The sequence below is a fragment of the Acanthopagrus latus genome, chromosome 24 (genome assembly GCF_904848185.1).
Source record: "Acanthopagrus latus isolate v.2019 chromosome 24, fAcaLat1.1, whole genome shotgun sequence".
In the NCBI taxonomy this organism is placed as follows: Eukaryota; Metazoa; Chordata; class Actinopteri; order Spariformes; family Sparidae; genus Acanthopagrus; species Acanthopagrus latus.
This window is the reverse complement of record NC_051062.1, coordinates 4,829,859-4,847,010: the sequence shown is the minus strand read 5'-3', so window position 1 is coordinate 4,847,010 and position 17,152 is coordinate 4,829,859. Positions and strand designations below refer to the sequence as shown.

The 17,152-nt window shown below is 43.1% G+C and overlaps 1 protein-coding gene across 3 annotated transcripts in view; it reads left to right on the top strand.

Annotated features, from left to right (window-relative positions):
- LOC119015641 (FERM and PDZ domain-containing protein 4-like) overlaps positions 1–17,152 on the top strand; it is a 76,114-nt gene that overhangs the window by 30,850 nt on the left and 28,112 nt on the right. The gene's annotated exons all lie outside the window — the stretch shown is intronic.

Here is a 17,152-nt window from a genome sequence, read left to right as displayed (position 1 = left end):
TTGGCTGTAGTGTGTCGGCATTTGGCAGCGAAACTAGCCAGCAGGGCTTGTTTGTGTTCTGCATATCAGATTACAATAATGCGTGCCAAATTGCCCTCTGCTTTATGCCAATGCATGCTGCTACTTCAGAGGGCAAAGTTCCATTGTACCGAGGCCCATCTGACAAGTCGTGGCGTCCTAAGGAGTGTTGCGGCTGATTTTCAGCTTTCAGAGTCGGAGCAGTGATCGCTCGTTATCACCTGTAAACATTTTTATAATCCCTTCAGACAATTTTGACATCCACACCCATTTGTGTTTTTCCTTGTTACACATGGGGCTTGACTTGACTATTGGTATTCAGCATTTTTGTTAATCTTAATTTAATGGTACGTGAGTCTCATTGAAATCGGGATCTTCTTTTTTCAAGATAGGCCGTTGCACAAAAACATTAGCATACGCAGTTTTAGCATTCAGACACACATACACTTCCGCAGTCAAAGGAAAACAACCTTTTAAAATGTCCCAGTGAATTAAGAGAATGTAACATTATATTTTTTTCGACCTCACTCCATTTGTATGCGGCACAGTATCTGAACCCACTTTTGCCAAGTTCAGCGTGAACAGCGGGCACGACCGATGCCAAAATATTCCGTGACCTGACGTTGTAAGCACTGTATTATAATTTCACCGGAGAGCAGAGGTAACTCAGCAAAACAATCCGCCTCTCCATAGAAGGTGCGATGCTGAGTTAGAAGTTTATCACCTGGGATGAGATACACAACAGGCTTTTAAAATGAGAAGCGTGCACGTTTACTACAATAATCAAGTGCAGACATGATTATTTTTTTCGTGAGGTGCAGAAACGTCCAATATGGGCATAACTCATTTAGATACTGAGGCATTATTTCCATATCTGTCCACCTTGCCCTCAAATATGCAAGTCCTTTCTGGTGCCAAATAAAGGGTAAAAACTTTAAAGAGTTATTACGGCGGTCACAACACATGGTTTCCCAAACAATGAGAAAGTGAGGGCCACTTACCCACAGAGCTTCATGCCCATAAGTAAATTATAGTTGTTATTGGTTGCTCTCATCCTCCTGCCCTGCCTCCACAAACAGACTTTGGAATAGGACACAAAATCAGTGTGTTAATGCGTTCTTGAAAAATCCAGCTATTTGCTTACTTGCAAAGAGTTAGACAAGGAGATCAATATGGCAGTATGCTAAATATCCTGCAAGAGCACAGTTCGCTTAGCTTAGCATAAAGACCGGAAGCAGGGGGAAACGGCAAAGTCTGTCTGGACAAACCTACATTAACCTTCCAGCCCTTATGCTAAACTAATTGCTGACAGCTGTGGCTTCATATTAGTGTAAAAAAAACAAAAGAGTGGTCTCATCACCCAAAATGTCACACTGTTCTTTTACGTTTAGCTGAGGCAAATGTGCAATTAGCTGTGTACCTTCCAAAGTTTGCGTTGTCGTTTGGTATGAAATTCCCTTTACGACAGCCAATACTTATCTTCTGGTGTCAGTGCGGAGAGCGCCTATGTCAAAACACACACATATCAGAGAGGAGAACATCAGGTGACATCGTCAGCACCGCCACCACTCCATTTCTGTCTTTCTCACTCTCTGCCTGTAACCCTTAAAGTTGCACGATTTTTCTTGATTTGAGTCTGGATAATCCTCCTAAGGGATTTGGTCGGTGATCACTGCAGGAGGGGCTGGCAGGGTGAACACACTGTTGGCTGTTTTCATTCAGTATATGAAATCACATCACACACATCGCTATCCCTCTCCCTCTTACCTATCTGCTTTATACAGCAGCACATCCATCCTCTTATCTGTGTATCTTCCCCCTGCCTGTAATTTAAACCAGGTACAGTCTGTCTGCCAGATACGATCCATCTCTCAAATTGACAAATTAAAACTGATATTTCCTATTGTGGCAGGATGTAAGACTTTTTTTTTTTTTTTTTTTTGCAGAACATTCGTTTAAAAAGATGTCTTTTTTTTCTTATTAGTTTAAAAAAGGGGTTGGAAACTTTAATCTCGGCCCAGTAAAATAACACATTTTTTATCGCTCTGTGTTTATTGGATAGAAAAAAAAAACACATCTCAGAAAATGCAACGCTTTAATCAGTCCTTCATTCTCTGCCGCGGAGATTCATTTCCTGGCGAACACTAATATTCTGTTATGTTATGATTACCGCATTTTGCTCCCAATAATTCCAGTCGTCTCTCATAGCAGATAATACTGAGCGACCGGAGCGACGCGCCCCATGCTTCCGTTCCTCTTTGACGAGAGAACAAATTTGATCAATTATGCAAATGAGGCAAAAACCCATTTTGTTCCCTTGCTCCTTGCTCGGATCTGAACTTCCTTCCCCTCGTCTCTGCTGCGCAGAAACAAATAACTTTTAGAACAGGCGGCATCATCTTCCCAATTACGCTTCAATTCTCAAACTGGGAGCGCGCTGACATTCGGATGTGATATGCCAGCTGATCATTAATGCAAAAAGTGAGTCTGATTGAATTTCTGCCCATGGGACTGCGCGACGTGTTCTGTAAATGTTAAGAGAGTTTGACAATACAGCATGTTTCTTCTCTGTTAGCACTTTAACGTCTCATGTATTCTGCATGGAACCTGGTTAGGAGGCAACACTGCTTAGTGCATTATTCAGTGACACACTGGTACGTGGACGTCAACAGCCTTGCGGTAGCCAAACTGTGACTGTGGAAGTTCAGTTCCAAAGTGTTTATTTCCCTAACGCCCATCGTAACAAGCATGTAATGGTGCTTGGCCCTAGATTGAACTCCCAGGGAACAAAGGCAATAAAACCACCGATGTGTCCCAAGATGATTCAGTCAAGAGACGGATCTTCTTTCTGAACTACAGTAGACTCTATGTTAAGTTAACCGGTTACAGTACTGCTTTTTCACTATCCTATTGCTGATGTATTCAGGTTCAAATTGCTTCAGGAGGCACACTGTATAGAATGGTGAAAAGAACTCCACCACCAGCAACATCACCAACACGCAAAATTAAGGATTACCTTTGACGAGGAGGATTTTCAGCCCTTCAGCATGGTTCCAGAGCAAACCAGTCGGCACAATAAATGTTGGAAATGTTATAAATATAGAAAAACCACACGGCTGGAAATGGCCCAGCCTCCCGTCGGTTCATCAATATCTGCTTTTTGTCTCTACAAAAATGTCCGTAAATGTCCCAAGATCTCCTTTAATCTATCCAGTAGTGTCATGCTTGGATATGTTCAGACACCTTGGCTCCTCTACAATAATATCAAGTAGTTTAAAGCTTAAGGATGCTGAAAATGCAGCCATCTCTTCTAGCTGTCACGTTACCAGCGTCCTTCACTCCTTCTCTGAGCATAGATGTCAGCTCATCTACACGTGTTAATGTAATATGGTACAGATTGTAGAAATGTTGATAAGAAGCGTACAAACGTAACATATCTATGGTTTTGAGAAACAGTGCCAACATTTCATTCCGATTTCCTGTGCTGTCCAGAGACTTTACCAAGGAGCACTGAAGCATGCACATGGCGGCCGGACACCTCACCGAGACACTGCCAGTTTTATCTCATATTTCAGATTTATTCCCTTTGCACTTCACATAAGACTACAGACTACAGACTCGGCCAAGCTTACCATCTCTTGGCTCCGGCTTCACGCTAGGCATACAGACCTGAGAGTGATATCTATTTATCTAATTCTTGACAAGAAAGCAAATAAAGTGTTTTCCAAACATCTCAAGCTGTTCCCTCACATAGAACAGTTGCTGACTCCATGCACATGTTCTATTTGTATTCATGCCCTATACATTATGGTTTAAATCCTCATGTTGTGTGAGCTTTATAGGTTGTCCAGTTGGTTGCTGTTCTAGGCAGATTCCCAAGGCAATGCTTACAGAAAAGAGCTCTTTTCAAACATGTTACATTTCCAGCGTATGCACGTCACAATGTGCAGCGCCTTTGCCTTCAACTTCCATACCATTTACCTTACACCTGCCATTGTTCCCTTTTTCACACAAATGCTCGTGGATGCATTCACTACGTGCCCGGCATGTGATAAAGTGTGAAAATGCCGAGGACACATGGGTGATTTTGGCATCTGTGTGCATGTTATATAACGAGACACATCATCTCGGAAAAACTACGTATTTTCATAGTGATCACAAAAGCTGAATAATACAAAGATGCCTCCGCGGATTTGGCGACCGACATGTGGACGAGGCAAAGCCATGCAGTCGTACTGTACGGTCCTCTCGGCGAGTGCACACTCAATAATTGATCACTCTGGCTGTGTTTTACTACATGGAGTGAGCAATTCTGTGCTTGTAGGACAGCGGAAAAGTTAAAAATATCTTCTACATCTTACATTTTCGATTCTCTCTCATGCATGCAGTTTGCAACAGGAAAAAGGAGTTAGAGGAAATGTTACATCAGTGAATCCTCGTCATTTATCTTTCATGCCGATTGCTGCATACATTTGTTTGTAAGTTTGTAAGTTGCCAGTTATGATGAAACGGACAAAATAGACTTTAAATTTCATTCATTTTTAAATAATTTGCTCAGGTAAGAGGAAATGGGAAGCAAAGTGTCTAACATATTCAGTGGGTTTTCAAATGAAATATGACTGTAGTGAAAACAGTGACAGGGCAGATGATGGATGAGTTCACGCTGACTTCCGCCAGTAGCCTGTTTGTTGATACATCTGTTCGCTAAAGAGGCTAGTGGAGTGATTAGTTCTGCTCCAAATACCATCACATAATACTTAAGTGTCACTGTGCATACTCAGAGCCACATGGTCAGACACACACACACACACATACACACACAGGCACACACACCGAATGTACTGTAACCCCCCACACAGTACAGTACACAAGCACACGTGTATATGCTGGCAAACGTGGCTTGTACGTATGTATGTGTCAGCGTGAGGTCGAGATTCCCGACATGCATTCCCTCCACTGATTGACTGCTGCTATTACCTCCCATAACTGGACTGAAATGAATTGACTAAATCAATTTAAAGCAAAGTGCAAAGCCCAACATCCCTGCGGTCCCTCCTGCAGTGGGAAGCCGGTTTGAAATGGATTACGAGCTTGCACATCGGCATTTTTCATGTGTAAGTGCGCAAATTCAAAAGACACAAAGCGGCGGATCGTTACTGGATCAAAAACCTTGAATGCATCGGAGGCAAACAATGAGCAGTGACCGTCACGAGCAGCTGATATGTAAAGATGCACCTTGAGCCTGTGGTCTTTAAAAGCCAGGGAACTATGATGAAATCAATTCATTTCAGTACTAAGTGCTTGGCATTGCTATGGCAGCTGCTGTTTTTAACACCGTTGACTATCAAGGGACACGCAGGCAAAGGTGTCATTTACACTGGGGGACGCTGGGGACATGCTCCCCACCGCTGTTTAAAATGACTGATTTTTCCTCCCATGGCTTTCTAAAAGCATAACTGTTAATTAAAAATGTGCTTAAAAAAATCAGCTTCTGCCAAGAAATGTTAACTAACAAATGATAATTGAGCTGCCAATATGCAGTTTCTTTTTTTCCTCGCTGTAATTATCTACTCCAACCTCGTAGAAAGATCTGCTGAAAACTGCACATGATGAAAGTTTTTTTCACCTGAGCCGTTACGTCCTTTCAACACAAGGTGAGGCCTGTGTGAAGTACAGGTGACTCTGGAATATATGCACCTCAGAATGTACGAGCAATTTGCAAATCAACCCCATGAGGATGGATCCAAACATACACTGATAAAAGAACGAGAGACAAAAACGAAGCAAAACATAGAAAACGATTATTTGAGAGTGATTTTTTTTAAAGCGTGCATGACAAAAGCAGAAGCAGTAGGGTTTAGAGTGTGGCACAAGTCAAGAAATGCTCCAATTTTAAACTTAAACTTATGTAAAATGTTCAACGTGTTGTACAATACAAACCTGGATACAGTGAGTAAATAGAAACATTCCTCAGAAGCATCCTCAGGACCACCCTGGCCACACACGGTCGAGCCATGTGCAAGGTTTAGACCTAATCTTGTTCAACTTTGGACGGAGTCAAGCTCGCTTTTCACCTTTCCAAGTCATGTCTGCTCGAGACTCCAGCTCTCTACCTAACAGACGTGAATTCCTTATCCCACTCTCAGAAAGACAAGCAAATAGGCGTATTATGCAAACTTTTAAATCATTCCTTTTGTTTAAGGCTTTGCGGATTCATGCACATAATTCCTCGGAACACTTGACAGTGTCGTGACATGTTTATCCGTGGCTCATCCGATCCCGCAGCACTTTATTATTTTCTTTTCTTTCGTTGTGCTGCGAACGCACCAGCACACCGGCAACGTTTCCATTCCGACATTATGATTCAAGAAACGAGACGTGAGCATAAGTGTTCCTCATTCATCCTAATGATCGCTATCCCCTCTGGGTAATCTTATTTAGGAGCGTTTAGCGACGCTTGTTCCGCGGCGGTATTTTTATCCCGCGGAATTATGCCTCAATGTCGGGTGCAGATGTTCTAGCCGGCTGTAACGTCTCTCAGCCTGTGTGTGTATTCGACATGGGCTGAATGCACCCAGCGACAAATCAAACCACTCGAGTGTAATCAGCTCACAGTCACAGTCACACACACTCTGCAGCCACGGGTTCCTTTACGCACTGTGTGTGGCCGTGCGACCGCGCTCATCTTTAACCTTTACGATTGACTTGAACCAAATAGACGGAGGTAGTCAATGCCTGGTCGTCATCGCATCACACGAGTGCGGCCAACCAACCAGAAACTATCTGGTGGTGAAACTCCCCGTAGGCATGACCTCGGTCACTACTCTGCGGTCCAGATTTGAACAAGAATTAAGGGCTTGGATGCAGAAAGTAAAAGTAAGTCAAAGGGAAAATCCGAGCCTTGACTTTTTTATTCTGTTGTTTACTTTATCACCGACTGGGAGGGGGAGGGCGACTGCTGAGTAATTGCCCTTTAAGTCATCTCTGGGGAGCCATCCGTTTTATCCCAGTCATCTCAGGGCTTGTTGTTGATTCCTTAATGGACAGCCCAAAAGATGCAATGGAAATACAGCATCTTATTGGACTAGATCAAAAAACGGAACTTTATTTGATGCGTGCAGTAGATACAGAAAAATGAATGGCTGAGTTTATGTAGTAACGTTGAATAAAACTGCAGACGGATGATTCAGTCGCTGTACACTACTACTCAATGTGTTTTGGCAGCAACAGTGAGTTCAATTGCTGTTCCAGCGGAGCTTTAGGCCAAATACAGGGATCATCGATTCAACAGCGGCGCAAACATAATTCACGTGGCCAGCCATCAGATTTTTTTTTTCTTTTTTTTTTTGACTTGTGAAAACATCATTTAAAACTTGCTCCACGGCCCCTTCGCGTTTCTGGCGCCTTGACTTTTTATGTGACATTTACAGCGGAATCGATGGGGTGTTGTGCCGCGGACTGTGTTGTCCTGTGGAGATGTACCGCTGTGCTGCGAAAAGGCTGAAAGGCAACACTGTAGAGCTGCCGCAGATACAGATAGAGTGGGAGCTAATAGTGTGTCACTCAGTGGCAGGTTGTTGACACGAGTGCACTACAAGCGGGAGAGTTATTCCTTCAGCAGCATGTTTTTCATCGCTTTTATGGAGTCCTGATACAAGCGGAGGCAGTTTTCTTGTCCTTGCTTCCTTTTTGTGACCCGTCCTTGACCTTTTCGCATTTAAGAATTATCATTACCAATAAAATAAAATCACTAACAATATGAATAAATGCTATGAATGAATCAAGGTGGGATTTTTGCCGACAGGTCTTAAGCACCCAGACTTGAAGGTAATTTATCATCTGAAGCAATACTTCAAGCTGAACAAGCCTGACCTCCTATTGCACCGTAAGGGTCGCGCTCCTCATCGATTGTTTCAGCTCCTCCGTTTTCATCACGCAGGCAATCCCGTCCGTCAATCAAAGCGCTGACTTACATGGCTCCCAAAGGGCAACGGACGTTTTACGGCACAGACTTTTAAAAAGTCCACTACGTAGTTTTGGGGAAGGCATTTTAATCAAACTCCCTTAGTTTCCCTTGTTTATTCAGAGTTTGTGTTATTACCTCAATAATTTTGTGAACATTAGAATTTCTTAAGATGGATTTTCTGGTGTAACACACCTTTACTCCAGCTTACAAATATGTATCCTTATCCATGAAACAAATAATATGCACTTTCATATTTAACTGATTGAGAGAAGAGTCCACACTCTTTTCCCATCTTGTAGTTTATCTATAATGCCAATCTGTTTGACTCCACACATCTTTAAGTCCATCCGGCTTGTTTATATTCCGTGTCATCGTCCTTCAGTTTCAGTGCTTAGTGCCCTGTTTCATCTGATATCACCTTATCTTCTAAATGAACCCACTCTTAGACGCAACCAAACGCACCTCTCCCCCCCTTGCAAAAATACTTTCACTCCTAGGTCAAAAATGTGACCTTTCGACGCCCTTGCACGCTCGTCTCGAGCCGTCCGTGGTGCAGCTGAGGGCAGCCACTGAGCAGAGATAAGTATATGTGCGTGTTGTTTTTTGCTAGAGTCTGGCCGGCAGCCTGTGCAGCCCAAACCTTTGCGTTGGTAGAGGACAGGGTGTTCCCAGTTGTTGTCTGGTTACACACAGAGTGTAAACATTTGGAGACAATGGAGCCGGAGCCCTTGAAAGTCCACATTTGAAGCAATGCTGGTGGGGTGAGGTAATGAGGATGCGGTGGCTGGAGGTGTAACCGGGCCGGACAGCTGTGATTGATGCAGCTGACTGTGTACTTATTGATACAACCCTGACACGTCTTTGTGCTCGTGTATTGCTTGTGTGTGTTTGTCGGGGGAAATACACGGATCATACATTATTTTCTGCACTGTATCGAGGCAGAAGTCAGTATTCCCACCCCGAGCGGCGCTGTGTAACAGGAGCGGAGCTGTCCGCGGTCCTGAAACCAGCCGAGCAGCTCCCCTCGCTCACCTACCTTGATGTTTTTATAAGGAGTAGCTCTTTACAGTGAGCCTTTTTAATTGATTGCATCATCGCGCGCTGTTGGCATTTTTCCACATCAGCAAGGCCGGCCCGGTGTTTGTAAGGAGCTGAGTTTAATCTTGAGGGAACATAAAGATCCAAATCCTACTCATCAGCTCAAGTACAGTTCAGTCTTTATGATGGTCTCAGATGACAGTTATTATGCGGGGAAAAGACTTTATAGTGTGCAGTGCAGCGCGGTGCAACATGACAAATGCAACATCTACCCCCAACCATAAAACAGCACAATAGCGGTGACTCCCTGCCTCTGTGGTGCTGGTAGGCTATGGATTTAACACAAGTGTGGCTAAATACAAATTATTGCATATAGTGGAGTACAGAAACCTTGATCGGATGCCAGACTACAGTAAATAAATAACATTTTTGAAGAAAAATATCTTGAGAATTTGATTTAACATCAGCCCCCATATTAATGACATGCTGACTGTGTATAATAGACCTTCTCCAGACCTCTGAATTGCTGCAGATATATTTTTTTAATTTAGAAATTCAAATAGCTCTGGTGTTGTGCTCAGTAACGGCTGTTTCTCTGCTCGAAAAAGGAAGTAGAAATGGGAAACTCATGTGCCAGAGCTGTATATATGTATCACTTGACACTATTATTAATATGTTTAGGGTAGAAAGGCCCAAGCACACCATAAACTAACACAGTGACCGCTCACAGGGCTAGTGGGTAAGCTGCTCTAGCCATTAAGCTAATAAATAACTCTGCAGCAGTCAGTTACAGTAACTTTCATTCTCTTACTGGCACCACACCCCCACTGCATTTTGTTCTCAGAATTGTACATCAGTTCAGTCAATGAAGAGTTAATGCAGACCTATAAAGAGCTCTCTAATCCACTGAGCTTGACAACTGACAGCTAAAATAATGTTAACAAACTAGCTATCAGGGCGATATCTTAATGGAACAGTCAGTGGACTAGTTGTCAGTTGCCATTCTCGTAACTCTCGTAATGAGAGTAACACTCCTTTGCACAGAACTGCAGTTCTCAATAGGTCCAGTCTTATTGTTTATGTGCCTAGGAGACAGCCATGTTGGTTTTGATGACATATATATGTTGTGCGCGGTGATGTAGTTCACTGAGTGGCTTCACACAAAACTAAATTGTGTGTTTAGGACTGTCAATGACTTTCTTGATGTGCAAAATTACCTTGGAAATTGTCAAACATCACATGTGTAACTCATGCCATTGGCACACGCCGGAATGTCAGGTCACTCTGATTATCGGGCAGTCGAATGCTTCAGCTTTGTCAACACTGTCCAAAGTCCCGATGACCCGGTGCTAGTCATGGTTGCTGCAACTTGAAATCTAAATGTGGTCTTTAAATGGTGCATTGGTTTTTCAGTTTCAGATGGATGGCCAGGGAAACTGGAATCATCTGGTTGGATGGATCCATTAACCGTTGTGAGCGAGACTGGTCTTGAGTTGTTTTTGTCTGCATGCGGGGAATTTGTATTTTATTTTGAAGTGCTTGCAAAGCCTCTGCCGCAATTAACAACTTTGTGAAGCTCTTCCAGTTTTTTTTTTTTTGTAATTCCATTATGCTTGTTTAGCAAACATCCTCACTGTGCAGCATGTTCAGAGAGCATGCAGAATGAATCTCACCATTCTAGGGGTTACATAAAAAAGCCGTGCGCGTACGTACTTGTGTGTACTCACGTGCGTGCCCGGGTGCATGAGAGCCAAAGCATGTTGTCATCAGGTTGTAAAGCTATATAAAGTGAAAGCACTTCCAGGGCAACTTTTAACAACGTGCACCGATGTTTCATTTATGAACAGCGCAGATTCGTGGAGGAAGAGGGGGCGAGCAGGGGAAAAAAAAAGCCAACAACCAGAGAGGGGATGTTGGATTGGGTGAGGGGATGGTCGGGCGATGGTTGGAGTTGTCTTGCTTGGAGCCTGGAGTGTGTTAATTTGGAACATTAATGAGAACAACGAGGAAGACGAAGAGGGACGTAGCTCCATTTTGGAGGCAAATTAGGAAACTTCTTGTGACAGATTGATGCCAAGTAAGACAATTATGTTCTGCTGGTTGCAGCATACAGAATGAAACATAGTCTTTGAGGGGGTGTGCAGCGTGTGCTTGTATTTACGTGCATGTGTACTTGGCCGTGCCAAAATGCACTGAGAGCCAAAGCATGTTGTCCTCAAGATGGCAGAGCTATATAAAGTGGGAGCACTCCCAGGCAACTTTTAACAACCTGCACCCAATGTTTCATTTATGAACGGCGCAGAACCACGGAGAAAGAAGAGGGCCAGGCGATCGCCGCGGTTGTCATGCTAGGAGCTTGAAGTGTGTTAAGTCGGAACATTAATGAGCATAATGAGGAAGACCGAGAGCAAAGAAGCTCCATTAGCAAGCAATTAGGACATTTCTAGCGACAGATCGATGCCAAAATGGATGGTCCTTTATTCTACTGACTGCAGCACAAATCCAGTTAATTCAGCTTTAGGTGCATCAACTGTGTGATGTCCATAAAAGTGCAGCATCAACAAATCATGTGATATAAAGGTGAAACTGATGAATAATTTCATTATTTTATCTGCTACCTTCTCTATCTTATTAATTGTTCGTTAATTGTTAATTGCTGTTACAAAATGATGAAATAAGTCCAAAGTGATGTCTTTAAATTGTTAGTTTAAAGTCGAAACCCAAAACTATTCAGGTTACAGTCACATGAAAAAGCAGCAAAACCTAACAACCTACTTCACCTACTTCACAATACAAAGACAAAAAAAACCCTACATTCGTACGTATTGCACCTTCAAGACAACTTAACAGTACACTGACTTTCTCAAGAAGTCTGTTGCACTCCTTTGAAATTGACAATCGAGAGCGAAACGTGAGGAAATCTTTGGTCAATCGTCAAAAACCATGGTCTTCAAACATTTGATTCTCTGCTGCTCTTGCATTGTGCTGGGATTCCTGATCTAACATGCCTCGCCTGTGTTGCACAGATGCAGCTGACATTTTAACAGACTTGCATTACAAAAATCTGATCCAGCTGTGTATACACGGTTTAAGTCAGTCAGACAATTTATTATGTGTCTCTCTGTGGTACTTTTTTTTTTTTTGGTCTTCTTATTCTTGAAGTTTATACCCAGAGCCAGAGTGTTTTAATGGAGCCTCCTGCTGAGTCTGAAGCTTATACACGCTTGAAACACGCACCCTCTGAGTTACTTCAGGCTAATAGCGAAGTTTTTGCAGAAGTTGTTGTTTTTCCTTTTCTTTGCCTGCTCTCTGAGATTTCATAAGATCCGTGGTGTGAAATCACGGCGGGTGAAAGCTGTCCCTTCGCCTCTCATCCCCTGAGCTGCTTCGATTGGAGTAGATTTTCCTGAAGCACTCAAGTCATTACACCAGTCCTTAAAAGCCAGACTGAGGGGGAACACTCTTCCATTTATTGCAGACTCAGCTGACATGCTAAAATGAATAAACTGGGAAGGAAGTGACCCAAACCCTGATCTTCTATGTGTCTTTCACACCGCTCCAACCACCACTTAACTTACATGTCCTTGTATGCTGAGAAAGGCTCCTCAGTTCCTGTAGCATGCAGGACACTCAGCAGCCAAGCTTTTAGAAAAGAAAAAAAAAAAAAAAAAAACAGTCTCCCATTGAATCGCGCTTATGCTTAAATTACCCTAGTTGTTCCGTAGAGTGTAAAGTAGTGAGAATTGGCAGGGGGAGGTGGTTTTTACGCTACAGGCTGTTGTAAGCATTGTTATAATGTAGGCTAAAGCATCGAGGGAGAGCTCTTCGCTTTTAAAATTCAAGCAGTCTGGGTAAAAGATCTCGAGGGGTTTACAAGATTTAATGTCCCCTGTTGAGAGTGCATGCTTGTGGTTTATTCAAAAAAATGAAGGTCAAGCTAGATCATTTTCACTCCTGGCACAATAAGTAGCCGTGCCATTGGCAGAGACAGTCCTTTAAAATGCCCTCAATCCCGAGGCTGGATTTTTTTGAAGTGCAGGAGAGTTTTGTTGAAATTAGATAGATTCAGAAGTCGGGATTTGAAAATGTGTGTCAATAAAGGTCAGCGCGGCAATGCCCCGGTGACTCTGATCCCTCTCTGATGCTCTCCTGACGTCCCTTCAAACAGACAGTCAGACTGATGCTGACTAATGTAAGGGTTCAGTGTCCAAACATTAGCCACAAATCAGGTCACTACTAAAAAACAGAGAGACTGCGAGACCCCCGGAGGGTGGGAGAGGGAAAAAATATATCCCTACAAATGATCCAGATCTCAAGATTATATCTTCAAATATCTTATTTGATCCGACCAGCAGCTCACAACTCAAATATATTCCATTTACAATCATATAAATCAAAGAATCAAAGCAAATCCTCACACTGGGCAAGCTGCAACTATGGAGGAATGACTTTGAGAACGGCCTATTAATTGACAATTCATTGACAGAATCCATCCATCCAGCTGATGTCGAGTCACTCCTCAGTGGACATAAAGACCAAAATTCTAATGGCTCATGAGTTACATAATACGGAAAGCCACGACAATCATATTTACAGATGAAATGCAATGAATGTCAGAGAAAAGGGGGGATTATAATCTACTCTGATGGACATGTGTATTTGGTACTATGGATGTTACCCTTCCTGAACCCGGCAATGGATTACCTCACTGGGCAGTAACAATCGGAATCGGAGCTGCAGTGTATGAGAAATGAAACGTTTGCCGGGGATGCGCTCTGCGCTCGGGGCTGAGCGTTCTTGCTGACTGGAGCATGTGGTGGCTGAGCAGGGGAGGTCTGCGCCAGCTGGCTCGACTGCTTTACTGCGATGGGGCGGGGCTGTCATATGACGCAGCAAAAAAAACAAAAAAACAACCTGACTAGTAGCTACAGTAACCACCATCACCGCTCCAAGTAAAGGATCTGTTCGTGAAATATATATTCAGTGAAAAGTTGCAATGATGTTCCGCTGCCTGAGACTCTTACTGTGTGCTTATGCAAGAGGTTATGCCTTGTTGCACAATACTGTGATCCAACCTTTGTTCTTGGTGTTTTTTTTGAACAACCCAGTGAAAAGACAGAGAGGTTCAGTGTTTATAATGGCTGTCTGTTAAGGACCAGCCACGATAAATCAATCAGACGAGGGTGATTTTACGAGGGGAGCAACCATCGGGATTCTAATATTTGGAAAGCACTAAAATCAAACAAAATATACCACTGTGTGGATTCTTTGGAGCCGAGTAAATAGATACTGATAGCAAAAAAAGCCTGCACACGAAAACATCACTATCTTGGCACTCTCATGGTGAGTATGTCAGCATGCTAACATTAGCATTTAGACAAAACTAACTAATAATTGTTGTTCAAAAATATGTTTAGTCCTAATTGGCAATTCAAAGCATGCTGACATTTAAAATGGTGACAGTTTTAAACACTCCCAGCATGCTAACATTGCACTTATGAGTATGCCAACATCATCAAGTATCAAGAACCCTTTTACTGACTTGCAGAATCATTTGCTATTTGTCTCTTTTTGACATACAGGAAGTGAGAAATATTTACTTTTTTTTAAGACCACAAGTAAGGAGTGAAATATTTAGTGATGCATTAATTTATGCTAACCTTTGGATTTAGCGTGAAGCACCTCTCTGCCAAGTACCCTCACAGGGTTGAGAGCTTGGCAGTAGCCCATTATGGAAGATGTCTCTCTTGTAATGGCAGCCTGTCAAAATTAATTTATCAGTTATCTATAAGTATAATCTATCTATTAAGTCAATTACACACCACGGTTTCAATTGTCACTGCCTCATTTGCAAATGAGGATTTTATATGTTACATTCTATAACTTCATCATGAAGCTCACTTAATCTATCTCATGGCATTAAACTTAAAAAAACACTGAAATATATATTTAAAGATGTTCATTAAAACCATGTTCCACATTTTCTCTGACGAATTGTGCTTGTCAGTACATTCTTGTCGAGGAAAGAATGAGAAGTTGATTGAATAAGTATTGTGAAGTTTTGCTTCTGAGCAGTGCTGTGAAGGGCTCAGAGAAATTGATCCGTCTTTGAGGGGAGCATGAATTGATCGTTCGAAAAGAAAAAGTACTTTTTGAAAGCAATACACTGGCCTTTGCTGCAAAGGCAACCCTAAGAACCCGGCATCCAGCTGCTTCTTTTCGAATGCATGTATTTGGATTTCTGATAAGCTGAGGGGAAATGCATCAAACGGGGAAACTGGGGGAAGGGCTTGTGTCAGCACAGCAAGTTTGTGATTCATCAGTTGGTGCACGGTTCAACTAGAAGGCATCTTTCATGGTGTGAAGGCAGGGGTTACGTAGCAACTTTGTACATAGTACTTTGTGCAGAAACTTTTAAACAGTGGCACAACACAGCTGTTTCAGCACAGAGAACGCGATGATCTGACTTTGTGCCCACATTCAGTACAGTGTGAGAGTGCTCCAACTTGAATCCACGTGTTCCTCATCCATCCTAAGATACCTTATCTTATATACAGGCTCAAATGGCGTATTTTCTTGCCACTGGGAATGGCAATGTCAGCCTGTCGGTCACTTGGTCTGTCCGCGAAATCAGTCCAAGCTGAAATGTCCGAGCGATTATGATTCCAACTTGTACGTTTAGATCTTCATGATACGCAGACGATTAATCAGAATCCCCTTTTCTCGTCTGCTACCACCATGCGGTTGACCTTTTTTGGTTTTGAGTGAAATATCTAAAACAGCTTCTGGACGGACACCCAAGGTCCCCAGAAGGTGAATCTGAAACACACAATGAACAGGTTCCATGATGTGACTATGGTATAGCTGCAAGAGGGATTTGATAAACTCATACAGATATAATTGGATTACACTTCAGCCCAGCAAGTACATTTAGATAAGGATCTGTAGAGACAGCTGTAGAGGAGTTGGCGCCACCTGACTTTTCTTGCCCTTGTTTATTTAGAACTTAAAGGTCTGCAGATACTGACACTTCGGGTCGGACGCCAACCCAAAGCGTTAGCGTCTGATGACCTGGTTATGAGACTCAACTTTCAACTGTCTTTCTCCAGGAAGTTACATTTTGTTGCTTTAATTTATGACCGACTACCTGAGCAACTAATTACACTCTCGCTGGCTGTGCCATGTGTTTGGTGCTGATAAGTAAATTTTAGCACGCCAATACACTAAATTTCGGTGGCTAAAGCGCTACCCGCTGAATATCGACGCCTTAGCGTTGTCATTCAGAGCGCGTTGCCATCACGACGTTAACACTGAGCCTGCGGGCAAACCGTCTCAAAGACATTTTCTCGACTCGACTGTCGTTTTTGTCTGACTGGCAAAGCAATCCGCCCTCTTTCAGTCTCATTCATTCGCTTTCACCAGAGGGAAACCAAAAGTGGAGAGTGACATATTAATTCCACCCAGGTGAACTTTAGGAGTCAGTTTACACTTCCTGCTTCCTGCTGCGAGCCTCCAGCTTCGAGATGCTGCTGTGTTTCCATACACGTCGCTGCTCTCTGAAAATCCTCTTATTCCACACACACACACACACACACACACACACATTCGCACACTTCCTCACATATACATGCACAGCCACACACCCTGCTGTCTCTCTCTCCCTCTCTCATACACATGCATACACAGATACTCATACTTACACACACACAGAAACACACGCATACACACTCACACACACACACACACACACAGCGTGGATTTGTTTTCTCTGTGATGAGAGGGATTATGGGATAAAGGAGGCGAGGCCATGCCAGTTTAGTTCAGTTTGGACCGAAGCTGCTCTCAGCAGCAGCACAATGACAAACACAGATGAATGTCTGGCCACACACTGGAGATGTGCGCAGCCGTTAACGCCGCGGCCTCTGTATATTTTGCGCTCAAGAGCCTCTGATTGGGATTCTGAAGTGGCGGTGGATGTGTTTTCCTTTCGGATGACTGAAGATCAGCAGAAAAGCAAGCGTCTGACTGAAATCCGTGGGTGGCAACAGAATCGAGAGGAGCTAAACCCAAAAGCCGGAGTGTTGAAATGGATCTATTGCTTCTCAGGATGTCTTGAATATCAGCTGTTTC